Source organism: Bidens hawaiensis, unplaced genomic scaffold (assembly GCF_021521415.1).
Source record: "Bidens hawaiensis isolate Kalapana, Puna unplaced genomic scaffold, B.hawaiensis_p1.1 tig00014777_1, whole genome shotgun sequence".
In the NCBI taxonomy this organism is placed as follows: Eukaryota; Viridiplantae; Streptophyta; class Magnoliopsida; order Asterales; family Asteraceae; genus Bidens; species Bidens hawaiensis.
Genome location: NW_027492303.1, coordinates 33083 through 60429, shown reverse-complemented (window position 1 = coordinate 60429; position 27347 = coordinate 33083). Strand labels below are relative to the sequence as shown.

Sequence of the window (27347 nt, the reverse complement as noted above, 5' to 3'; positions counted from 1 at the left end):
TGAGTTAGATTTTCTGATTAATAAACAAGATTTTTTGTTTATATCGTGTTTGATTATCGATCCGGAACTTGACTTCTTGCACAAATGGAACTAGACCAGGAGCACAGGACTAACAAGGGAGACAGTGAGTGATTGATTCAATATCTGGCTCACAAAAGAAACAAAGAATCGAGTTCAAGTCAATATTCTTGTTGTCTAGATTTTCCTTTGTCGTCAGACTAACACGAAGTAATCTTACTACGAGAATGCTCACTTTTTTGGCCCAACTTTAGCCATCCATGAAATCAGACCGAAGATTGAAATTATTGTTCTTGCTTTGATTCCCATATTTGATGTAGGATGGAAGCTGCAAAAATAGCACGCATATAACATTCTTAATAAACTTTAGATGACATCGAATGAAGAAACTATTAAAAGAGGTGTCCTTTAACACGGATTTTCAAATTTGAAATTTTGGCATTTTTTTTAAGTTTTCAAAAACACATTTTGACTGATAACTTTTGTAATTAAAATCATAAATAGATGTGTGAATTATGCTAATCATTAATCAATGATACATAGGCATGTAAATTAAAGCCATGAATACCCCGTGTAAATTATGCTAATCGATGACAAATTCTTTAACACTCCGTAGTTATTTATATACAAAAAGGTTTTACACGGATGTGAGCACAATATACATAAAACTGATTAGAAATAAAACCTGTCTGATTCAATACTTTACATCTACCTAGCTAACTCACTTCCTCGTGAGGTAATGTATAACCAGTATGGTGTACAGTGTAAGGTGATTACATACCAAGATTAAAATGTAAAATATTTTTAAAATCCTTAATTCCAACAAAAGTGATTAAGGTGTTATAGATATATTCCTTGAACATGCATGATCCTCCTAGTATTCTTGAAAGTAAAATATTGATCAACACTCAATAAGAACCCCTGAATTGGAAGCCAAATTTAAATTAGGGAATCAGATGCATTCTCTTGCAAAAGTGATTCACAAACGATCAAAAGCTTTGGCAGAAGAGATGAACCATGAAACTTTTCTTAATAATAGTTGGAGAACATGGTAAGAAAGGAAGATTATTTATTTTATTTGAACCAAAAACGTTAAATCTACTTTTTTTTTACACCAGTAATTCTAAACTACTATTTTACCATATTTGAATTTGAGACCTCTAGGTATGTGCATTTACCAAGTGGGCTAGTCCCATATTAAACGAATAAAAATAATTTTAATCACTAATTTTTGATATTTGACTTCAGATATCTCTAAATTAAATTAACTTAATCATTGTTCAAGGCCGGATAGAAATTAGAGACGAGTGTCATAATCACCATAAATTAGATTAGATATTGTGGGCGGATGTGAATTCTAAATGAAGTACATGGATGAGTACTATTATTTCTTATTTGATATGAAACCTTTAAAACTTTGGTTGATTGAGTAAATTATAATTTAATTTACTTGCATAAATTTAAGACTGGATAAAGTTTTATGAAAGAAATTAACTAGACTATATTTAACTGTACTGAAACTAGCTAGGTTCCTTTGGAGCAAACAGGACCCGTTACATTTTCTGTGCACAAAAATGTTACGTAACTCGCATTTTCTAGAAATTTGGTTATTAGGAGGGACAATTTCACATACTTTGTGGACGTAGTGTAATTACATGATACATTAAGATGTTAAGATTAAAAATCAGTATACCAAAATTTAAGTTCTCAAGTTCTCTACTTACAACAGGAGTAAAGTTAGATATATCTTGGTTAACCAAGAAGTTGAATTAAAATGTGTATTTCTTGGTTATGATTTTTTTAAGGCCAACTTTATTAAACACAAAACACCAAAAGAGAATCACTTACAATAGGTAAAGTAGCCCGAAACAAAGAAGGAACAAAAATATGTAAAACAAAGCAAACAACCACTTATAAAGGAAAATACATATTGAATTTTTATGTGTTATTTATGTAATTTCTGATTGATTCTGTAGTATAAAGTACTTTACTAATGCAAATTGCAAATGAAATATGTCGCGCCTCGTTTCTTTTCTTGCAATAATACTCTCAGTTCATGTAAGGCCCGGTTTTGATTACTTAAGTCTTTCGTATTTGTATTAGTCTAGTTTTCGTTTATGTACGTTTACGCTTATATGAATTGGGCCCGAGGCCTTGTGTACTTGGTGCCTATTGGGCTTGTTATTAATGAAATGGTGTGACATACCACACTATATAATGTGTGTATGGAATACACCAAACAACTCTTGCACTTTAATTCATCCAAGTAACTCAACTCTCTCAACTCCCACACCCACCTTCCTAGCTTTCGGCCCTCTCTCTAACACACTTACAAGATCCGAGATCTCGGTTCGACTAGTTGTTTCCGCCAACTAGTTGTGAGGTTGATCCAAGAACGACTAGTACTTAGTTTGTTTTGTTGTTTGATCCGGTTTCGGGACCTGCAATTGGTATAAGAGCTTTCGGGCTCGACTAGTTATAGATCTTGAGTCACAACCTTGGATTTTGGTCTTGTGCGTGAAAAGACGGATTTTTTGAGAAAATAATTGGTTTTCGAGTTCATGTGTTCTTCAAAAGGTTTAAGAAAATAAAGTGTTTTAGTTAAAGATCTTCAAGTATATTGTAAAAGGTTTGTGAAAAAGTTTGTTTTTGTGGTGTTTGAATCTACAATATTTGGTGTTTGTGTTGGTGAAAAATCTCCAAAGGTATGATAAAAAGTTGTGACTTATACAAGAATGGGCTTGCTTGAAAAATGTGGCAAGAAAGCTAGTTGGTGACTTTCCAAACCAGAAATCGAATACAATATCAAATTCGAATACTCAGTTTACTCTATTTGAATTGAAGACCAGCTCAACTTGCAAATTGAAATTGATTTTGTGCAAAGAGTGGACTATGACGTCACTTATCATTTACCTCATAGATTTTGAATGCTCTGTGACATCATACTGCGTTGTCTCTAATATATCAATTACTTTCACATTACATATGCAAACTGACTCACAACTTCAGTCGAATAGAAATCACTTCCATTCCAATCGATTACAACTGTTCCATTCGCTCACATCTGCAAACTCGCTTACAAATTTCCCACTCGCATACTTCCACCAACTCTCTTACATCTTCCAACTCGATTACATCATCATCAATTACACCCCTGGTCGTTTACATCATCATCATTCGATTACAATCTGTACTCGATTGTAATCGAATTACACCCTTTTCCGCTGACCTCTCGCAACCACCGTTTGTTTGTCCATTCTAGAGAAAGAGAAGAGCATAAGAGATTTGTATTTGTATGTGAAAAGTTTTGATCGGCTGATGAGATCTAAATATTAGGGTTGAGGTTAAGTGTTTGGACAGTTGTGGGCCAAGTCAACAGATCAGCATAAATTATTTTGGCTAGAACGTTAAAATAACTTGGTTATTTGGGTTCCACCAATTAATTTTGTTGGGCCAAAATTTTTGTTAGACTACTAAACTTACCTTTTGGACTAAGAGATACAGTTGGGTTGAAATCTGTTTAGTATGCATGAGGTCAGGTTGATACAAAAGTTTAGCTCAGGTCGTTAAATTCGAGAAACAAGTTGCTTGGAAGTTTGACTAACGAGTCATATTTTACACAAAAGATATTTTGATTAATTTAGAGTTAACACGGGTTAACTAATCTCAGGCGATTCTTAAAAGGTTTGACTCGGATCCAACCTGCGGGTTATTTTGGGAATTTAGCTTTACTTACATCGGGTTTCAAAGTTGATAAGATCTTTCTTCGGGCCGGTCCAAGAAAAGGTTTTGGGTTTATTTGTCAAAAAAAAATAAATAAATAAAAAAATAACACTGGATATGAGGGAGAACCGAATGGACATGTTAAAAGAAGAATTCAACAAGTTTAAACATATTCAAGGAGAATCGATTGCCTCTCTCATCAACAGATTTGGGTCACTCGTTACTAAATTGAGTAGTGTCGGTATCACCCCTAGGTTGTCTGAGATCAACATGAAGTTGTTGGATTCACTGCCTTACGCATGGTATAGCAGTGTGATTACCATCAGGAGAACAACAAACCTGAATACCTTAACACTCTCGGAGTTGACTTCTACAATCAAGTCTTGGTGCAAAGAAAATAAAGATGAGACATGTGATGCGGGTGTGAGCAGTCAAACAAGTGTTATCGTCCCCGAGTGTGCTGCGTGTGGAAGTAGTCAAGCAAGCACCTCTTCAAGCACCTTAGATGGAATTCCTACACCTGCCTCGCTCATTCCCGAGGTACACAAACTTTGTTCTCAAGAATGTATTAATAAAGTCTTGCACTATAGAAATCACAATGTTAAAATCCTAGATCAAATACATAGCATTAAATGTCAGAATGATGAATATAAAAAGGCTGAAAAGATCTATGCTACTAGGATAAAAACTCATGGTAATGATATGGCAAATCTTAGGGAAAAAGTTACCATTGCTACTAATTTAGCCAAACGTCATGAAAATCATGTAATTGAACTAAACGCTAAGATTGTTAAATTAGAGATTGAGTTAACCCAAAAGAAGATTGCCATAGAAAACTTTGAGTTAGCTTCTGAAAAACTGAATAAACTAATTGGGGGCACAGATGGGATTAAGAGTAAAGTTAGGAATCGGCTATGATAGTTCTGCAGTTCCACCTCATATCAATGATAACTATACTAGTCTTCCTCACTTTAGTTTTAACTCGCCACCAGAGGAAGAAATGGTCTATGGTATTGGTCATGTGCCCATATAAAAGACATTTGTTCATGCTGCTCCAAACACTGTTGATTCAGTTGCTCCTTCAGTTAGTCCTAATAGTAGTTCATCTTCTGTAGCGGGTTGTGTAGAAGAAAAGGGGTGTGTGGAAACAAACAAGGGCTATGGAGATAAAAACTTACTTTTTGATTCATCTATTGTCAATCCGGTCTGTAATAATATTGATTTCAAAACATTTTGAACAATAATGTATTTGATAAGAGTGTTCATGTTGGCACGACTCTTGAAAATGAAAATGATGTTTCTATTTCCGATAGTGATTGTGAAACTATTTTTGATGAAACAATTATTGATAGAACTGTGCATGAAATGGTTTCTGTGATTACTAACCTACCCAGCTGCTCGTCAAAAGATTATAAATTCGAGGAGACTAAAATTAATGAAAATCGTTTTGAAAAGGAAAAGGCAAGTACATCTGGTAAATATGTGCCACCTCATAGAAACAATTTTTATCAATCCACAAATCAATATTATCAACCTCAACTATACAATCAATTTGATCATAGCTACTATGGTTATTATCCACAAGATTATGTGAACTCTTTCTATACAAATGTTTTTGATGATCGGGGTCATAGATCTGACAGCTTGTTTGTTCCCGTACAACCATCTTCTTATTCGCCACAACCCATGTATTATCATTCTGAAGGTTTCTATAGGGAATATAAAAGAAAGTTGTGTTTTGTGTGTGGTAACCCTTCTCACCTTGCAAGACATTCCAAGAACTGGCATGATATGAAAATGAAAATGAACAGTCAGTTTAATCAATTCAGATCCAGAGCTAAACCAAGCTCAAGGAACAGAAATGATCAACCTGACGGTTCTGCCAGTGAAATGGGCGTGAGATCCAAGAATAAAAGGAACGACAAACCTCCTTTTTGGATAACCAAGAAGGAGAGAGCGAAAAGGAGTTCGAAGACTGAAAATTCTAAGGATTCATCAAAAAGAAAGCAGAAAAGACATCCAAAGATTGAAAAATCTGAGGATGTTATTTTAAAACCAAGAAAGAGACAGTCTCGAAAATCTTTTAAAAACAGGAAACCCGCACGTGCATGGAATCCTAAAGACTGTTCCTCCGATTCTGGCACGTCCCATAACTTCATAAATAAAGATAGAAAATGACATTTGACAACCTTGTGGTTAACCCTCCCGAGACAACTAAGTCTCGGGAACCTGTATCTAATTAAACTGCTAATGTGTATGGTCAGCCAAGACGTTATGTAAATAATATATGGTATTTGGATAGTGGTTGTACCCGACACATGACATGAGACGAATCCTTGCTGTTTGACATTAAACCGTTCGATGGCGGACACGTTTCTTTTGCTGGAGATATGGGTGAAAATATCACTAAACATGGTAGAGTGTTAAATGGAGTCCTGACGTTTGACGACGTCAATCTGGTGGAACAACTGAACCACAACTTGCTTAGCATCTCTCAAATCTGAACCGAAAGCTTGTCACAATAGAACGGGTCGATACTGATGACAACTATGCAGACCTGTTTACTAAAGCCTTTGATCGTGCCATATTTTTGTTTCTCGTCGAGTCACTTGGCATGGTTTCTTTTGTACAAAATTAGGTTTTATTTTTTTGTTGTTTTATTTTTCTTTATTTTTATTTTAAAATTATTTTGTTTTATTTCATTTTATTTTTATTTTTTTTAAAGTTTATTTTATCTAAGTTCTTTCTAATTTAGTTTCCTTTTTAATTTAGCTTAAAATTTTCTTTTATTTTAAATTGTAAACTTTTATTTTCAAATTTATTTAAAAAAATTAAAATTTTAAACTTTTGATTTATTTTTATTTTGTTTTTAATTTGCATTTCATCTTATTTCATATTTCTTTTATCTTTTTGTATATGAAAATTGTAAATATTTTTCAAATATGTAACAATTTTAGAGGGAGAAAATGAGTTTTAACTCACAAAAAAATATTACTTTTGTTAAGAAAAACAAAAATTAAGTCACTTGACTTCCAAAAATATTTTATATTATTTTATTTTAAGAAAATCTGAAAAAGACCTTAAAAATATAATCTCTCGTTTAGAGGGAGCTCCCGCTTAGAGGGAGTCGGATAATATAATATTAAAATATCAGAAAATTTTGAGAAATCGATCTAACCTTTGGAAAATGATAGAAAATTGTCTTAGATGATCCTAGCACATGAAAATAGTAGATCAAAAGCCAACAAGATCATTGCTTGATGTGTAAATAGGCTTGACAAATAAGTAAGCATCATAGTGATATAAACTTAAATATCTGCCTATGCTAGTGGTTACACTTTTTTGAAGCGGTTGCTGACTCCAAATAAGTCATATTAATGAAGGCAAAAATCCTAATAGTCAGTCATACACGAGCCCGTTAGTGATTGGTCACAATGAAAATTATTTCTTGTTTTAACTTCAAATATTGAAAAACATCAAAAGTTATTGAAAAAGCAGAAAAACTGCAAAATACTCAAAAAGTATTCAAAAATCAATAACAAAAATGTTGATAATTTTATCAAACAAAAAGGGATATATTAGAACCATGTAACGTGGGGCAAACAAGTAAGTCCTAAACACTTTATATGAAGGCATAAGTCAACAAGGCTAGTAAGTCCATGGTTCAACCTTTACATATTGTTTGAAAGAAAAGTTTGCAAAAAGTCTATAGAAGCTCAAAATGTTTTGATCAATCATTAAGGGGTCGGAGTCAATTCGGGTGATAATGATGAACACAAAGTATGCCCGAGGTATGATGGAGTATGTAACATGTTGGATTAACAGGGGACCACACATTGTGCCTAATTAATACCTTAACGTACACGATGAGGTCATCATGCATTGCACTCGCTTCAGTGAGCTCAGATTCTTTGATGAGCATGAACTGGCTGGATTTGGACTCCGTGATCTCAAGAAGTTATTTGAGTCGCCTTTATGTACAGTCGAAGATGTCTGTCGTGACAACACAGACGCCATCGTTGGAAAATTCAACAAGTTTGTCAAATTACTTGTAGAAAAACATTCTTTTGAAGAAAATCCAAATGGTGTATTTGACTATGAGTCCGAATGCGAGTGGTGAGAAGGAAATAAAGCAAATACCAAAGACTAGAGGGAGATTGTAAGGCCCGGTTTTGATTACTTAAGTCTTTCGTATTTGTATTAGTCTAGTTTTCGTTTATGTATGTTTACGCTTATATGAATTGGGCCCGAGGCCTTGTGTACTTGGTGCCTATTGGGCTTGTTATTAATGAAATGGTGTATAACATACCACACTATATAATGTGTGTGTATGGAATACACCAAACAACTCTTGCACTTTAATTCATCCAAGTAACTCAACTCTCTCAACTCCCTCGCCCACCTTCCTAGCTTTCGGCCCTCTCTCTAACACACTTACAAGATCTGAGATCTCGGTTCGACTAGTTGTTTCCGCCAACTAGTTGTGAGGTTGATCTGAGAACGACTAGTACTTAGTTTGTTTTGTTGTTTGATCCAGTTTCGGGACCTACAGTTCAGTTTCAATATTAGTTAGCCTTTTTTGTTTTATATCTGCAAAATTGTTAATTTGGTTACGATTAGATTTCAAGTGAGCTTGTAGGAGACGTTATTATGTTTGAACACTTGTATCACGTGTAGAAGTGCTCTAAAAGTCTGGTGCATCTCCAAATATGAATGGAATAAATCATGATTAATTTATAAGATTAGAAGGAATAAAAGCAAATATCTATGTATGATTTTGTTTGTTAAACAAATTCACATCCAAAAGAATCACAGACTTAATAATTAGATATCCAAGATCTGATATGGATGGATCTCTAAAGTACAAGCATCCCTTTGTATATATCTAATTATAATTTTATAGTTAACAGTCGAATTCGTTTTTTGTCCAAAGAGGTTTAGCAAATTTGTGCCTACTGATCCTTAAATATTATTTGGTTATGCAAATCTACATCGGGCCATAACAATCAATCTGGGCCTACTTATTCCTGTGTGAAAATATTATACATTAATTGTTTTGGTTACGCAACCCCATAGCAGTAGAGGTGCACAAATCGGTTTTTTTAAAAAAACCGGTTCGGTTAATAACCGGACCGGTTTTTCTTGGCCTGGAAAAAAACCGGTTTTTAAATAACCGGACCGGTTTATTAACCGGTTTTTTTGGTGCAAAACTCGGACCGGTCTAACCGGTTAGGACCGGTTTAGAAACCGGTTAGAACCGGTTAATAACCGGTTTTTTTAATTAACCGGTTTTTTTTTTTAAAATAACCGGTTAATAACCGGTTTTTTTCATAATAACCGGTTTTAAAATTAACCGGTTTTTTCCATAACCGGTTCAGTAACCGGTTTTTTCTCTAGAACTTGTAACCGATATACGAACCGGCGGTTACTAAACCGGTCAAACCGGTTTTTAAATAACCGGTTTTTGTAAAAACCGGTTTTCGGTTTAAACCGTTGAACCGGTTCACCAACCGGTTTTTTTGCCCATCTCTACATAGCAGCCTAGAAGTAGAGGTGCACAAATCGGTTTTTTTAAAAAAACCGGTTCGGTTATTAACCGGACCGGTTTTTTTCGTCCAGGAAAAAAACCGGTTCGGTTAATAACCGGACCGGTTAATAACCGGTTTTTGTGTATGAAAACCATAACCGGTCAAACCGGTTAGGACCGGTTTAGGAACCGGTTAGAACCGGTTAATAAACCGATTTTTTTATTAACCGGTTTTTAATAACCGGTCTAACCGGTTAACCGGTTTTTTTTTTTTTTTTTAAATAACCATTATTTTTTCACAGTATAAACAAACCGGTAACTACAAGGCAAACCGGTAACTAAAAGGCAAAACGGACTGACTCCATTCTTTGTTTTCGTTGTTAGGGTTCTTTGCTTGGAAGATTAAAAACACATAACTTTCATTTATAGCTTTTACATTAAAAATACAAACATTAAATCGTTATCGCATATTCGTAACTCAAAAATACAAACATTAAAGAATGCTTAGACACGATTACATTAACAACTTGCTGTTTCTTACTCATTATTTTCCTCGCTACCCGATCCCGAGCTATTCCTTAGGTAATCGTCGTACGCGGCTTCTTCATCGGTCATTGGTTGAGTGTGTCCTTGATTGACCTCGTCTTCATACAAGCCCGCCTCATAGTCCATTTCCCCCTCGAGTGAGCGTTGATGTTGTGCCATATCTAAAGAGTCCAAGTAATCCTTGTAGCAAATAGACATCTCTACAGCTGGTGGAGTGAGTCGAGTCCTCCTAATCGATATAACCCTACCAGAAACAGAAAAAGCAGACTCCGAAGCTACCGTGGAAGCTTGGACCGTTAGTAAATCTTTGGCCATGGCGGCGAGGATCGGAAACTCATCCTCCTTACCTCTCCACCAAGCCAGCAAATCAAGACTTCTAAATTCATCTGGAGTCATGTGTTTCACAAAGTTGGTACCACCATACCTTCCAAGTTCACTGCTTGGGGTGTTTACCTTTTGACGTTTACCGGCGTCTTCCCAAATCATGTAGTACATCCCCATTTCAAGGTCGGTTTGGGATTGGGATTGGGCAACAGCTCTTAACGAGTCATGAATTTGGGAAGACGACCCGTATTTTGTAAGGTAAACATCATACATGTTAGACAAGGTGGTGTTGAAAGCATTCTTTAAAGTTTGGTTATAATAGGGGTTTTGATCGTCGTTTTAACTCTAGCTCATCACAAATTTTTTCTATTAAAGCTTCAACACCACCAACATTTATGCAAGGGTTTAACGCAGCAGCACATGTCAAAACAGCGGGTAGTTGTTGAAAATATTTTCTAAATTTTTCTTTCATTTTTACACCCATATCAAAATAAGGTGCACCCCTACAATGAAGTTCACTCAACTTTGTGCACATGACAGCAATTTTTGGTAAAGCAATGGGGCTTGTTGGATAGTAAACCCCGGATAAACTAGTTGTGCAAGATTTAAAAATTTGAAGGACCTCCGTAACGATCTCAATCAATAACCAGTTTCTAGGATCGTACGGTGCACATTTACCCCTACTTGACATTATTTGATGAAACGCAATTAGTGATTCTTTTTGTTGGATGGCTTTCTCAAACATATCACAAGTCGAGTTCCATCTTGTTGGACAATCCCAATTGGGCCCCAACCATTGACAATTAGCTTCATCACAAAATTTTTTGTATCTTGAAAATGTTTTATTGTTGCTAAAAACATCTCGTAACATTCTTTTAAAATTGTTTCTTTGCGTTTCGATCACGTTTAACCCATCTTGCACGGCCAAGTTGATAATATGTGCAATGCATCGGCTATGAAAAAACGCTCCATCACAAATAGGTTTATACTTTAATTTTAAATGGCCAACCGCGGCCGTATTGTTGGACGCGTTATCAAACGAAATTGAAAAGATTTTATGTTCAATCTTGTATTGTCGAATGACTTTATCCAAGAGTTTAAAAATATTTCTACCCGTGTGCGGGTAATCAAACAATTGAAACGCAACGGTTCGTTTCATCATTTGCCACGACTCGGGGTCAACCCAATGAGCCGTCACACAAATGTATGAGTCGGGCGAACCATTAGGTACCGACCACACATCCGTTGTTAAGTTTACACCAGTTTGTAAGTTTGAAAAGTATGAAATTAGTTCGGATTTAGCGTTTTTCCAAGCTTTAAGACAATCTCTTCTAAGGGTCGAACGACTTATGTGTTGGTAGCGTGGTTGAAAATACTTTTGCATCATCTCCGTGAATTGAGGGTTGTCGAAGTGGTTGAAGGGAAGTGTATTTTGAATCACAAAGTTTGAAAACTGTTGACGTACCGCTTCAAGGTCGTACGTAAACACCGTTCCTTGATTCGTCATCTCCGGCTGCGAACTACTTCCCGATTCGTCCTTCAAGGCCTTGCAAAAGGGCCTTTGTACATGCGCTTTTAAAGTGGAGTTTGCATCTTTGCCATAAAACTTCAAACAATGTTTGCATCGAGCGTTTTGGCTACCGTTAGACATTTCGCATAGGTCGAAATGTTGCCAAACATCTTGGTTTCGTTTCGTGGGGATGACCCGAACGACCGTTTCTCCCGTGTTCGAGGCACCCATGTTGACGGATGAAGTAGCACTTTGGGAGGCCATGATAATCGACTACGAAATAAGAGCGTATGGAGTGGTAATGTGGTATAATAGAGCGTGAGATAACAAAATAATCGCGTATGAAATAAACGTTTAGAGCGTTTGGAGCGTTTGGAGTTGTATAATCGAGTGTGTTCTAACCAATACCCAACCTAAACTATATATAGATGTTTGTGGGGGTAGAATGGTAAATAAAAAAAAAGGTCAAAAAATGAAAAAAAACGGCTATATAGCCGTTTCTCAACGGCATTAAACCGGTTTTTAACCGGTTAACCGGTTACTAAAAAACCGGTTAACCGGTTTTTTAAAAAAACCGGTTAATTAAAAAAACCGGTTTTTTTTATAACCGGTTTCAAAACCGGTTTGGGCTCTAAAAAGTATAACCGATATACAAACCGGCGGTTTGTAAACCGGTCAAACCGGTTTTAAAAAAACCGGTTTTTTAAATAACCGGTTTCCGGTTTAAACCGGCAAACCGGTTCGGGGACCGGTTTTTTTGAACACCTCTACCTAGAAGGTCATAATAAGTCATTTTGTCATTTTGGGTCTATTAATCCTTGTGTGAATATTATATACATTTTCTTTTCATATAAATTCACATGGTTTATAATAAGTCAAATTGTTATTTAACAAACTCTTATATTTAAATTACCATATGTTACAACAAATTACACACATTTTACTTCCAAATCTTAAAGTCAATTTACATTATATATCCCTAAGTTGTACATATGCCACATGGAAGAACATGTCATGCATGAGAAATCAACTCCTTAATCATTGTCTGTCCGCCTTCTTGCAATGAACTTCAAAGAATACACACTAATAATGGTGTGTTTAAATTCCAACATCACCAATTCCAATAAAACATAAACAATGACCTGCCAACTTTTCCCACAGACCATATCCAAATAATAATCTAAGTGTGTCAGATCTGAATGAGCCTATGTCCCATTCAGTAACAAAAATAAGTCTGAATGATTCAGATTTAATTATAACCATTCAGATGTTTTCCTGTTTGAAACTAAACAGTCTGAATGAATCAGATGTTTACATCTGAATGGTTCCATTCAGATGTAAACAAACAGCCCCTTATACTCCTATTTCAGAAGATAAACGATAAACGATAAATCAAATTATATAAATAGATAATGGAGAATATATGTCGTTCCCCTTTCTCTAGTTGATTTGCGACACAGTTTTTGTAACAAAGTTGTGGCAAATAGTCCATATCGACAATTATTCAAAAAATGAGGCTGGTGTAAAAACAATACTGTCTGCATGCTCTTTTACCAGCAACTTATCGACAAATTCTACACCATATTTATGGCAAACTAGTTGTCGCTGAATTTGCCACAATTTTGCCCAATGATTTCCTACAAAATTGCAACAGGTAGCTTTGTCAAAAAATTAATATTAACATTATTAAAAATAATTATTCACACAATACAAACAGTTAATTTAAACATTAATTAACCTTGCCACAAAACACTAATTAAATTGTCGGAACTTATTCACCCTTGCAACAAAATTATCACAAAAATTATATGTGTGGCGAGTTTGTCGGAAACTGGCAGGCAATTTTAGGGCTTATTTTGTCTTTTATATTTTGCCAGAAAGTAGTAGTAAAATTGTAGCAAATTTTGAGTTGCGGGAAAGTTGTTGGAAAGTTTTGTAGGAAAAGATGTCATTTTCTAGTAATTTTTTTATTTATAAAATAATCGACTGTTAAAAAAAGTAAAAACTATTATAGATAATACTCTTTCAAAGCCAGACGTTAGGAACATGTAGTCTGAATGGAACAACGTAAAAAAATACGATTCCAAGTTCAACCAAAACTATAAAGTTTCATAAAGCGACTAATAATATAAATTAAATTACTTTTAAAGGAATATTTTTAATAGTAGGCACCTGCATTTGGTTTTATGCTCAAAACATTGACGAATTATCTACAAGATTGCATGTTGATTAAATGTTCCCTCCAAAAGACGATGAAAAGTGACGGTTCCGTCAAAACTTATTGTCAGTAGATGCCGGTCAATCCGTTTGCAACAATTTCAGCAGTAATCCATTAGTGATTTCCTCAAAATGCCGACAAAGTTACTTCTTTTAGAGCATTCACAACCCATTCCATACCATATATCCATATATACTATATAATTACACTAAAAATCAATTTATTTTCTCTCTGCTGTTTAATTAAATAATACATTTTATTCATTTATCATTATTTTCTCTCTCTTTCACTCACAGCCAGTTTTAAAAAATATTAAAATATACGATATGAACAGTGAATCCCCAAATTTAACTTTATCATATAACATTTTCTCTCTCCTCTACTCACAACCACTCATACCAATACCATATAATTTACAAAACTCTCTCACACAAATATAGGGAATAGGCTGAGAATGCTCTTAACCTTCATCATGAATCCGTCGTTACATACATACACATATTTTTCCGTCAGCAATAGTTAATAGGTGATGTTCGGTTTTCTATTAGAGTAATAACCAACTTATGACAATGATAAAAACGCTATTAACTATCCTACATTCAAAAGTATAGATTATATAATGACAAACAAGCAAATTCTAAAGATAGATGATAAATTAAATTATAATAAACAATAGACAAATACATGTTATTCCTCTTTCTCCTCGATCATTTCAATGAAACCGGGACGTATAGTCTGAACGGAATAACTTAAAAACAAACAATATATGATACCAAGTTCACCCAATACTATGAAGTTTCATAAAGCTACTAATAATATAAATTAAATAATTTAAAGGAATATCTTTTAACACTAGGCACCTACATTTGGCTTTCCATATATAAAGGCATATGCTCTGTGGTATACTCACCATAACTAACAACAACAACAAGAACTACCAGTTCTTCCTAATATCACTTCATTCTAAAATGTCTTATTACTCAAAAACCGAAACCGATCTTTCAATGATTGGGGCAGAAGCATTTGCGCTCTTGGACGGTAGCTTCTCAGCAACGACTGCTCCATCGAGTAGAACACAACCGCAGATGTTCCCATATCAACATAAATTTATTTTGTTTCTTAATCTTCTCTACCCTCTCCTAATCATTACATGTCTAGTTTTGGTTTTATATTTACTTAAAATATTTTCAAAACAAAATTTGGAACCCATAAAAGTAATGTTAATACGTTTTGTCTAACTCGTATGTTGATGGGGCGTTGGACTCGAGCTTTGCAGCGGGACTGTTAAACTTAACCAAAGTAGAAGAAAAACCGTTCAACTACGCCTTCTGCGTTGTGGTGTGTTGTTAACACACTAAAATTAGACCGAAACATAAACTATATAAAAAATAACTAAGTCGACTTAGGACCGAAACATGGAATATGGAAAAAAGACGTAAAAATGTTATACCACACACGCACGTTGTGTGTGTTAACTCACTAAATTTAGACAGAAACGTTAAACGAAAAGAATGCGAAAGATGAAAAGTATTGAGAACCAAAGCTAGAAGTAAAAATTGTAGCAATTATAAATAAAAAAAAGTTATGACAAACTTGAAAAAGATGGAAAGTATAAAGGTTAAAAAGTAAAATACTAAAAAGTAGTAAAAGGTTGAAAAAGTTTTTATGCCCTGTGTACAAGCTTTTATATACACAAAAGAAGTTGATAATTGTATATATATAAATTCCATTAAAAAAGTATATATTTGCATGTGTAGTGGCACCTACACATATGATAGATAGAATGATAGATACCATTGTTTAACAATCTTTGGGGCGACCAAAACTTTAAACAGTCTATCAAGTATATATCTTATGTTGTTGAAGCTTATATTGTCTAAGGCCAAAAGCAAAAGCTTAAATAAAGCTTTGTAAAAAGATGTAATAATTTAATTTGATTTTCTAAATTAAAGTTCAAGCTTCATAAAATTAATCTTATTGATATTTTAATTAATTTAAGACGCATTGTTGATTTTGACCCTTGATTAAATGATCAAATGCTTGATACTTTTTGTTCACGCCTTTTATTAGTGATTTAGTGGTATGTAACATATAGTTGTTATAGGAGACGGTTCATCTACAAAAGCAAATTTCTCTTGCGAAGCATAGGAAGCAAAGAGATGGCAGCATGATTTGCCTCTTAACAATTGGGAACCCATGTTGGTAATGATATCAACCTGTACAATAAATATATTGTTTATTGTAGAAATATATTCCGCAATTGGGCCCAGCCCAACAGTATTGGGCTCAACATATAAAGGCTTTCAGGCCCGTATGCTCCCTAATATATTTGAAACTTCTACTCCCCTATACATTCCTTAGTCCTTACTCACTTGATAGTGAATTCAGGGTTGACATAAAATCGAATTCGGAACCGGACTTGAAAAAAAAAATACTCGAAACAGGGTTTTTTCGTACCCGGTTTTTACTACCCGTACCCAACCCTACCCGTAGGGTATGCATTTAAGTACCAAAGCCCGAACCCAGAACCGGACCCGATTTGTACCATGTAATACCCGAAAACCAGAACCGGTTCCATACCCAGAATTGGGTTTTCCAATACCCAAAACCAGGTTTTTCAAATACCCGAAAAAATACTTCAAAATATCCGAAAATACCCCAAATAGGAGTAGCCCCCTTAAAAAAAACAAATCTATACAAAAATAAAATACTCTGAAAAAACCCGAAAATAGGGTTTATTCAATACCTGAAAATAGGTTATTCAAATACCAGGTTCAATACCCGACCCCAAACCTGACCCGGGTATTGTCAATAACTGATTTTCCGATACCCAGTCATACCTGGACCCGGTTCCATACCTAGGACCGGGTATTAGAAAAAACCGATTTATGCACCTCCGGTCAAAGACTCCTGTGGTCTATGTTCCCTTCTAACAAGTTTTTCATGGGTTTGCAACTTTGCATATATGATATGAGATGAAAAAGACTAATCCAAATCCGAATCAAACCCATTCATAACCATGACAGGTAATACTGCAACAACTGAATTTGAAAGGAGAATAACCGTCACCAAAATTAAATTACTGAAAAAGGCTAACAATTCTTCAAGTCTTCCCAACAATATAACTTTCAAAACAAGCATTCAAACAGGTTTTAGGCATTACTAAGTAAAAAGCCGGACATCAGCATATGAAAACTAAGAATTTCGGTCCAAAATCTAGAATCTTAGAAAATGGCTTATTCGATTATATGGTCATGTTTTCCATCATTGCCTCCATCCATCACAGCGTCATCATCTTCCGGGACTTTCTCAAGGTCAAGAGACTTGATTGATTTATGCTGTTGACGAAAACAACAAATCTCAAAGTCAAAACTAACTATTGAATCTTAAAACAAAGCTAGTGATATATTATTATAAATAAATATATAAAAAGTTGGCATGTAGATATATACCTTCAATGAAACATTTTCCGATTTAAGTTTCTGGCATTCTTCAGAAAGCTTCTTAATCTCACTTCTAAGAAAGTTATTCTCGTTTGTGAGTCCCTCTACATTTACCTCAAGAATATGACGCTCAAACTAAAACAGACATAAGCGAAATACATAAAAATAAATAAATATTTTAATTACTAAGAATGAAGAACATATGTGTTACCTCCTTTCTCATTCGTGATCTTTTGGCAGAATCTCTATTAGATTGCTTACGCTTCTCTCTTTTCTGTATTCTTTCCTCCTGCAAAATACATGACAACTAATTATCGTTTTTATAATTAATATAATGACCACAAGGAAAGAGTGAGGATACCTGAGTTAAAGATGGTTTGCGACACTTAACACAGGGGAGTTGTTCTTCACCTGGGCTCATAACTTCCAACAAACACCTGGAGACATCAAACCGAGTAACGTGAATAACTGCTATCTATTTTACATTTTCTTCAAATTTTGAACATTTTATATTGTTGCAGTGTTGCACAGAGTGGTTTGAACTTTAAAGATTATAACGCGCCCAAAAATTGACAAAACCCTTTATAAGAGTTGGATATGTGGCAAGTTGTTTAGCAAATATGTTCCAACTTAAGAAATGTTAAATGAGTTTATAAATGCATATGTGCAGCTTTTGTTGGCCCAGAATCAGACACAATTATATGGATCCATGAACAGGAAATAAAGAAACAAAACATAGTGATTATTGTGGAAGAACTCCTCCTACAACTCTTTTTTTATTAATAATCAAAAACCACACAAAAACAATTTAGCAATCTATTTATACTAAAATTCTAAAGTGCTCACCAAGACTCCTAATTAGACTGAAACAAGAAAACCAAATAAACTAATTAAAATTAACTGTGACTCCTTCCAAAACTAATACGAACTTAAATAAAACAGTGATTTATCTCCAAGCAATGTACACATGCATACAATTGAACTCATTCCAGTAGCGTTGGAACCGACTTGTTGAACATTAAACACACATGCACACACACGCACACACACACATGTGTGTGTGAGTGCGTGTGCGGGTGTATGTTATTATGCTTAGACAAGCAGCATAGGCATGCCTTTTCAAAAGCATTTTTTAGTTTCCATAACATTACAAAGTTGTAAAACTATTGCGATACACACATTGTAACACAAAAGCATCAGTGTCCATTTCAGGCCCTCTCCTGGCCTGGGCCCTAGCAAATTTTGCTAGGTGCAAACCTAGAGCTCTAATAACAAACGGTGCCTTAGTGTTTTCTGTTGGGAGAGTTTAATATAGTTAATATGAGCATCAAGAAAACTACTGAGGCATTTGGTTTGAGGGAAGGATATAGGTAATATGTATGAGTTTAATAACTTAAAAAATTCATTCAGCTTCTGAATTCATCTGTAGAACTAATCTCACACCAACATCCTCACTTACTAACATAAAATAGTTTGAAGATTCTTCCAAAAAATTTATTGTTTCTTGTGGCACAAATACATGATAGTTGTTATGTTTACTGAATTAAAAACTATTTGCTAAATAGTAAATAGCTCTCCAAAAGCCACCTTGACCGAGTTATGTACATGTATATTCATAAATTATATGATCATGGAAAATGTCAGCACAAAAGATTTGGAGGTCGAGGTCTCAGCGGGAGCAGCCTCTCTATCTTTCGGGATGGAGGAAAGGTTTGTCCCCATCCTATCGTCCCAGACCCTACCAATATTTTGCTATGAGTGAAATTTCACCGGGTATTTTTGTTTGTTTGTATGAGTTTGATACCTGCACTACTAGGAAACTCGACACCGATGGCGAAAACCAAATGTCAACTATTCTACTTCCTTTAAATCCTCATTATAAAATGCAGTAAAACTGCCAAGTGTCATATTGGCAATGTTAATGTAAAGACGATAGCAATTAAGGTAGATATATAAGCGATCAAATAAGATTAACTACTTGTGAAGATATCGTAGATTAGTAGGCATCATGAAAGCATATACATATACCATAAAAAAACAGTTAAAAAGATTTCCAAGGAGATCAACATTAAACAAAAATGGCAAACTTAACGATGATAAAATCAGATCAGATCAGATACAGACATTGTATTAACTATCATGCATTCCTCATATGTAACATTAAGCATCTCGTTATGATATATACACAGAATGATAGCATAACATAAAGTTCTTACCTCAAATAGATGTAAACGAGCACAAGAAATGCAGAAACACTCCAACCAAATCCTAGACAAGACTTCAAATTCTAACACAAACGGCGGCCGATAAATACACAAATGAATGACAAACCCTAATATGATATACGTTGGGCCGGATAACTTTGAATATTACGCAAATTCTAATATGGGCCGCGATCAAAAGTTGGATCCAAATTTTGAGCATATTAAATAAAACAATTTATACTTCTAAGTGCGTCTAATCTAGATAAAGAATAGGTGAACTTACTTTATGAACATGATTCAAGAATCCAAATACAGTATCTCAAGATGGTTTCCACAAAAGTAAAAATATACTATCTGTGTATCTTAAAACTGTTTGCATATAGCTATTACCACCAGCATCATTTAAGTCGTTTCTTAACTACTGTACAAAGTTCGCGAGAGTCATTTCCTCTCTGTGTCAAAAACAGCATATGTATTTATCTGAAGGTTGTAAAAATTATAACCCCACAATATAAAAAGGCAAATAATCTGGTAGAACATGAATAATGTAACCGGAAAGACCAAAAAGTTGCAATATTTTTTATTCCATATCAAACATACTTGCCTGTTACAAATATTTACGGCAATAAGAATACAATTCAATCATCTATAAGTTACTATCCATCCGCTCCATATGGATAATATATGTCTTTCCAAAATTCCAATCTGAACTTACGCCCATGTAAGAATTTCGTATAGAATATATAATTTTTACCTAACCTTAACACTTTGGGTTCGATACGCAGTAAATTTTCCTAAACTTGTTAAACTCAAAAGTCAAAACTTAAATATATTAAGTGGTACACTGCTTGAACTCAAAATGTAACTATATCAAGTTAATGCACACTACACAACTCAACATAAACATGATTCCTCTTTTATAGACCCAAACAGGTAATCCTCTGTATTCAAACTCATTAAAGGCTTTCATATGTATCGATGTTGAGTCTAATAGAAACAGAAATTACAAAATATATTATTCTATCAAACATCATGATCAATGATAATCGTACGCACAGCTGGAAAAAAAGACAAGCCTTATGGTGAAGAACTTACCCAAATGAAATCTTCCAATAAATTTGATGAAACTTCGATCCAAATTGTCATTGTGCTTTATCGGGTGGCATATTTGCTAAAGACCGCTAATCACGACCTAGGATTTAATAGAATCAAATCTGTAATTTTGTTAGAAACCAACAACATTTAACAGGTGGTAATTGAGAAGTCTGATTTGATTTAAATGAATTTTGAGTTCAAGCAGTGTACCACAATATAAAAGGGCAAATAATCTGGTAGAACATGAAAAATGTAACCGGAAAGATCCTCAAGTTGCAATATTTTTTAGGTTTAGGCTAAACGTACCCTCGTCTTCTACTTGTCATACACCCTCCCCTATACTTTCAATTACAATTTTATTTGACATATTACTCCCCTCTTAACATTTTTGTTCTTTTTCATTTTATAATCTTCCTTTAAAATATTAAATCAAAATCTATAAAGTCTTTTTTCCTCTTTGTGTGTTTATTGTTCTTGATCATAATGATAATATATTTTATTATCAGTGTCGTTTATAAAACTATATATAAGTACTAAGATTGATACTAAAAATATTAAGTAATGTTAAGAGAAAATGATAATTGGTTTTATAAGTTCGGGGGAGGGGGGGTATATATTCAGTAGAAACAGTACGAAGGGAGGTACGTTTAGCAACACCCACAAACCCTATTTTATAAATTACCAAGTATCCATCGATCCCCTCCATATGGATAATATATGTCTTTCCAAAATCCCAATTTGATTTAATACCCATGTAAGAATTTGGTATAGAACTGATAATTTTCACCTAATTATAACACTCCGAGTTCGATTGGCGGAAAATTCTCCTAAATTTTTGGAATTCAGCTATATCAAGTTAATGTTCAGCACTACACAAATCCACATAAACATAATTCCTCTATTATAGACATTAATAGTGAATCCTCTGTATTCAAACTAATGGAAGATTTTCATATGAGTCTAATTGAAAAGTTTGTTCACAGATATTCATTAAAAAATATAATCCTAATTGTGATTATTGATTGGCATCATTGAACATTGGTTGTAAGATAGAAACAGAAATGAACAAATATATTATTCTATCAAACATCATCATCAATAATAATCATACTCACAGCAGAGAAAAAAAACTTACCCAAAGCTGCAGTCTTTGAAGGCGGAATATGATTTGTGGAGAGTCATTCAAGTGAGATACTTACTCACCCAAAGCTTCCAATCAAATTCCAAATTGCCATTTTGAAGAAGCAAATGCGTGGTTTTACTTTGCATACTGCCTGCGAACAGGGTAATGTGGAACCTCTTTAGGCTTTTCTTTCGGGTGGGTTCAACTTCACAAACCTCAAAACAGGTTTGGTTGTTCAATAAAAGTCAAAATCGGTTTATGATCGGTTTTAGTTTAGGTTTAAACCGGTTTCTTGATCATGTTACGATCGGTTTTTGTTCGGGTTTTCACTGGTTGGGTTAACCGGTTTTTGTGGAGAAAATTACAAACCGGTTCTGAACGATTTCGGTTCAATTTTCGGGGTCGGCTCAGTTAACCAGTTTATTTGTCCATTTCTACACTACTACAAAATTAAGTATTTGCTACGGTCAAATTGGTAGCTAACACCCTGTTTGCTACGGGTTGGCTACGGATTATGTCCGTTAGTACAAGTCTCGTAGCTAACTTATTTGCTACGGAATGTTGCTACGAAATTAGAGTTTTGCAATGATGTTAGCTACAAAAACAGACGTCACTATTTTAGCTACATTAGCTACAAATTTTGCTACCAAAATGTTTGCTACGAACTTTTAACTACGAAATGTTAGCTATGGTGTTTTGCTACGTTATTTTTAGCTACGGACTTGTAGCTACGGAATTTTGCCACAGTTTTATTAGGAAATTTGCTATGATTTTTGTCACCAATTTTGCTATGAATTTTAGATGCAGATGTTGTATGATTTTTGCTACGAAAGTAGCTATGGAAAGTCACATGATTTCGCTACGAATTTTATAGATTTTCACCTACAAATTTAGCTATAAATTTTGTATTGAATTTTTCCAAATATTTTCTTTTAATATTTTTCTCCACCTTTTCTTTCTAAACATTATATTCAGATTTATAAATTAACATAACCAAGATATATATCCAAACCAAATAGAATAGAATAAAATATTGATCTGAATGTAATACAAAAAAAACTAAATCATCCGTGAAGTAATACAATAAAAACTGAAATTTAGTTGACCAATATATTATACCCATACATTTTACTTGGAAAATTTGGAGTTGGTTGACAACAAAAAATTTTCGTTCATTCCAGCATAAAATCTCGTATGTTCTTCAATTTTTCCAAATAGCATGTTTTTGTACTTTTTCTCGTTCCAACCCAGCTATTTTTCCGGTTCCAACTCAGTTACACCTGTAATTACATTAAATTCACACATCATTCTTAGTAACACAATAATGTTCAATGTTGTATACAAAATATATATATATAAAAAGCAACTTGTACAAAAAAAAATTACTAGTTTGTAAATGTGTATAACCAGTTTGTAAGTTAGCAATTTGTTTTGTATTATGCCTAATATAAATTATATATAGTGTTGTGTTCTACACTCCAGTCTAATCCGGTTTTATATAGTTGTTTTTGGTATAAATTGCAAACCAAACCGTTCACGGTTGGAAGTTTTACCATGACATATCACCTAGAGTAAAAATAAAAAACCAAACCGTTAAAACCGCTAATTGATATTTATCCAAATTCCAAAGTCTAAGTTTAGGGGTGGAGTTCAACACTAAAAAGTTTCCTAACTAATTTATCTTTTCCCATCACAGTTCACATATTCAAACAATGGGGCCAAAAGAAAACCATACTCTATGTTTTTTTCTAAAAAAAGAATACAAACCTTATCACAATTCTCCCCAAAAGAAAAGAACTACCAGTGCTCGGCTTTGGTGATGCACCCGTCAACACGAAATACGGGTTGGTGTTGTTGCTAGCCTCATGTTGACTCAATACACATATTTCTCTTGAATAATGTCTTTCACATCATTGGCTTCTCCCAAACCAACATCTTCAAACTCGCTACTAACCAGCAATTTATTCAGAGGTCTTGGTACTTTCTTTGCTTGTAATTGTAACCAAAATGCAACAAACATAGCATGCTATTTCAATGCCATATCCTACAAAGTAAGTACTTTGTAAGATAACAAGAACAAAACATTAGTGATAAAATTCAATTATAAACAAGCTTAAAGAGATTAATAAAGGAACTCGTCCCTTTAATACTAACTAATACTTACACTTTCTAGTTGAATAATACTTACATTCATGAAATTAGTGTCTATGAATGAACTTTTCATGTGTTTTATTTTATGAATAATCAATCTATATACAATATATCATTATGGCATATATGGTAGTTTTTATAACTTATATCTCTCAAAAGTTATGGTCCAGTTTTTGTGGCTAGCATTTAAGTTATATTTCCTTTATAAATGATTCACTGATTAAATAAGGGTGTGGTTCGTTTATTGATTTTCGGGCTTAAATGACTAAATTGATTTTAAAAAAACCTGATGAGCCATAGCTGAATGAACATACTTTGGAACTAGATTCAAACCACTTGTTAACTCGTAGGCTGCAGAACCTACTAGGTGAGGTTAGATTTAAACAAACCAAGCAAATGAATCTAAAGTGTGATAATTAGGCATAATTCATATTGCAAATAATTTGATATTACATGAACGAACCAAATGTTAGAGAGCTTAAATAAAAGCTAGTTAACAACTGAATTTAACTTTTTTTTCAACTTTCTGCATTGAAAAAGCGTATTTTTTTATACATTTTATTAAAAATTAAACTAAATAGTCATCAGATAAGTATGTGAGATAAAAAAAGGATAATTATTGATTCAAACACAAAGTCACAGCTTATACCCAGCTCTTTCATTTTAACACTATTATTTATTAACCACATATAAAAATTGTAGTTCAAAATCAGATGTGATCTAAAAATCTCTAGAAACATAAACTCAGAACTGTTTGCCTATTAGGATTTAGGAATAAGGGTAAGAAGGAACCAACAACTTATTTCAAAATCTTTACTCTTAGTTAAGCCTAATCACTACTGTACAGACCTAAGAGTCACAAAGTTTATTAAAACCAAAAACCACAATATAGCCAACAAACCAAAAAGAAACAAAAAACAAAAACAAACTTACAAATCAAACTGAACGTGTGAGTAGAAAAAACTGCTACGTCATGCTTTTCAAAGGCTGCACAAACAAAATGAAAGTCAGACAAATTACCACTTCCTTTTAAAGGCTACAACTTGTTTTTTTTCTAAGAAATTACCACTTCTTGATCAATAAAATATCCAAAGAAAATCATCAACTAACTAGAAAATCGACTAGACTGAGTACTTGTAGCAGTAAACTTCGACTGAGGAGTCCGATTGGAGCTGTAAAAAGAGAAAATTACGTGTTAGAGTTTCGTCAGGGCTTCAAAACGGCGCTGGTTGGATGACTATTGAGGAGAGAAGAGAAACGGCGGGTTTTGGGTCGATTAGGGTTTCAAGATTATGAGCGGGGAATTTGAGCGGGTTTTTACTTTGGGAGAATAATGAGCGCATGTTTTAAGTTTGAACTTCTTATTTGAATATCTTTCCCTCTTTATTGTATTTTAATAACATGTTTAAGCTTAAACCAGTAGGAAACTCGCGCGATGCTGCAACAACAACAATTTGCAAGGTGATACTTATTTCTGTTTCTTTTAGCGTATGATCATACTTAATGAGAAAACCATGAGCACGTAATCTTTGATCATGTACGCAAATAAACACACAAGTCTATGACAACGAATTGTAGTTTGAATATATATAAGAAGCGAAATAAAACTAAGTATTTGAGTAGGATATGCATGTTACCCCCAAAAAGTGAAAGCGTAAAACGGGGTATGGAATAATAAGCAAAGATGCATTAAAGGAACCGAAGCGGACGAACCTCACAAACTTAAAATAGTTATAACGCTTAAGGACGAACGAGCAGTACTTCGACTATACATAGGGTGTTGGGGTATGGAACGTTGAACTCTAGAGTGGTATCGAGACTTCAACTCAGTGGCACGAACTTCGAGAAAGTGAAAGTGGTCTGGTGTTTTGGATGCCACATTTGAAGATCCCATGTTCACTATTTATAGCCATCCTCAATCGGACCAGCATTCACCACCATACGACATGCGTCATTCTTGATGATGAGTCGTGTCAAAAGGTGTTTACATGTGGCATTCATATTGATTAGTAACTAGCCACATGTCATTTTGTGATGATATGAGACAATGTGTTGGCATGTGTCCTTTTGGGTTACCACTATGTGACATGTGTCTTTGATAATGATGAGTCATAGGACACGTGTCGGTTTCATATATCTTTATCTAAATGCCTAACTGGTACCTCAACTTACTAAATTGACAAAGCTGGTTGGTATAGCGAATACAAATACAAATACAATTACGAATAAGAATTGACGAATGTAACAAATAATAATAACAAAACTTGTTTTAAAGTGATTAATTATTTATCTTCTCAACACGTTAACTTATACTCTATTGCAACTCATTACAGACAATTTGAAAATAGGGATAGGCAATAACGAACCAGAATAACAACCAAAACTGCATAGACACTTTGTCGCGCTACACGAACAGGTTGAACCACCCTCCCCGCGCGGCATGAGGATGTGTCCGGCACTTTTCCAATTTGTCATATTTAGTCCCTGAGGTTCCAAAAATGCATTTTTAGCCATTTTAAGCAACTTTAAAGGTTTATAAGCATTGTTTGACAAGTTAAAAAATTATTAAAATACAAAATTAGCTGAACCAAGTTAAATACTAATTAATACAAGTTTTTTATTAATACAAAATGTTCGAAATCTATTCCCGAGTCGAGTAAACGAATACAAACTCAAATACGAAAAATCTGAGATGTCACACATATATGTCTTAATGGGTCATATTGGGCCTTGATAGAATTCGATGGGCCATATCGGGCCTTAATAGATCTTAACGGACCATGATAAGTTTTATTATGTCATACAGGGTTTTAATAGGTTTTGGTGAGTCATATTATACGTAATGAGTGATAACACTCATAAATATACACATACATTCATATATATATATATATATATATATATACACATACACACGTAACACATACACACATACATGCATACAACCTATTTGACCAATGAACAAGCGTTATGTGTCCAACGGGTAGTCCTGTTATGAAAACAAGTTTTATAACAATCGCGGCCAGGTTAAATTATTGGAGATTTTGTTTATTCCTTGAGTAACTTATTTTAGTTATTTTTTAAAATATTTTACTTTTAGATATTGTAATGAATTTTGCTATTGAGTTATTAAGATAGTTTTTACATAAATATTATTTTTTATTTTGCTACAAATTTTGTTTAATTATTTTAGATATTTGATTTGTCAATTTAGCTACGGATTTTGTACATATTTCATTAAATTAGTTTTATAATTTAATTTCTTGATTTTGCTAGCGATTTTGCAACGAACTTTATTTAAAAATTTTCTAACTATTTTTATTTTTTCAGGGCTTGCTATGGATTTTGCTATGAATTCTTCTAAACTTTTTATTATGAGTTTTAAAATATCTATTTTCATGATTTGCTACGGATTTTACTACCATATTTATGTATTATTCTTTTTTTTTAAGTTTGCTACCGATT

At 33.9% G+C, this 27347-nt stretch overlaps 1 long non-coding RNA gene across 1 annotated transcript; it reads right to left on the bottom strand.

Moving 5' to 3' along the window:
* Nucleotides 1–17669: 17669 nt before the first annotated feature.
* Nucleotides 17670–21777, bottom strand: LOC143547704 (uncharacterized). Its single transcript, XR_013137823.1, has 3 exons — nt 21744–21777; nt 20609–20705; nt 17670–17746 (listed from the first exon to the last, which is right to left on the bottom strand). It is a non-coding gene; the product is annotated as an uncharacterized LOC143547704 (long non-coding RNA).
* Nucleotides 21778–27347: the final 5570 nt, after the last annotated feature.